This window comes from Thermobia domestica, unplaced genomic scaffold (assembly GCF_964235325.1).
Source record: "Thermobia domestica unplaced genomic scaffold, izTheDome1.hap1.1 HAP1_SCAFFOLD_1672, whole genome shotgun sequence".
NCBI classification, from domain to species: domain Eukaryota; kingdom Metazoa; phylum Arthropoda; class Insecta; order Zygentoma; family Lepismatidae; genus Thermobia; species Thermobia domestica.
This window is the reverse complement of record NW_027657382.1, coordinates 17,490-18,288: the sequence shown is the minus strand read 5'-3', so window position 1 is coordinate 18,288 and position 799 is coordinate 17,490. Positions and strand designations below refer to the sequence as shown.

Here is a 799-nt window from a genome sequence, read left to right as displayed (position 1 = left end):
GGAGATGTGTCGTGCTTGTATACGAAAGGCATTTACTCGCCGGAGATCTACACTTAGTCATAATAATTTACTTTTAAAAAGTGGTAATACATTCCGTGTTAAGTATAGTAGTAGGTGCACACGGATCGGAAATCAGGTTATTTTAATGTGCCGTGCAAATAAACAGGCTGTTAGTGTAAGAAATAGTGGGTATAACGCTTAGAATATCGATTAATCGCTATGAAATAATGTTGATAAATTATCTCTTGAAAGTACTATAAAATTAATGTTTCTAGTATTTTCGTACTTGAAGGATAATGAAATTTGAAAAAGAGATGCCAACAGCACCTGGTGTTCCCAGGCGGTCACCCATCCAAGTACTGACCAGGCCCGATGCTGCTTGACTTCGGTGATCGGACGAGAACCGGTATATTCAGCATGGTATGGCCGTTGGCAACTACCTTTTCTTCAATGTCCTGTTAAGGAAGTATGTTTTAAGTAAGAATTGACATTATTAACTATAAAGGCAAGCATATTAACGTCGTTAACATTACTTGGAATATACTAATATTCGAATAAATATTTGAATGTTCGAATGATGAGTGATTCGGATGTTCATAGTGCCACTATGTCCTATCGAGTTTACTATCACGAACCACGTATGAAATTGTATATAAATAAATAAAAATAAATCCTTTATTAAGTATTGATTACAGGAAAAAGGCAAACTTACATTCTTTAATGTACACAATGAAATGTATGAAAGATATTTTTAAGATATGTTTCACTTACCCTTTATAACGCAAGGTAGTTTTCAGTG

At 34.5% G+C, this 799-nt stretch overlaps 1 non-coding gene across 1 annotated transcript; it reads right to left on the bottom strand.

Annotated features, from left to right (window-relative positions):
* Positions 1-315: 315 nt before the first annotated feature.
* LOC145677949 (5S ribosomal RNA) lies at positions 316-434 on the bottom strand. The gene has a single exon (XR_014130111.1). It is a non-coding gene; the product is annotated as a 5S ribosomal RNA (ribosomal RNA).
* Between the last annotated feature and the right edge of the window lie 365 nt (positions 435-799).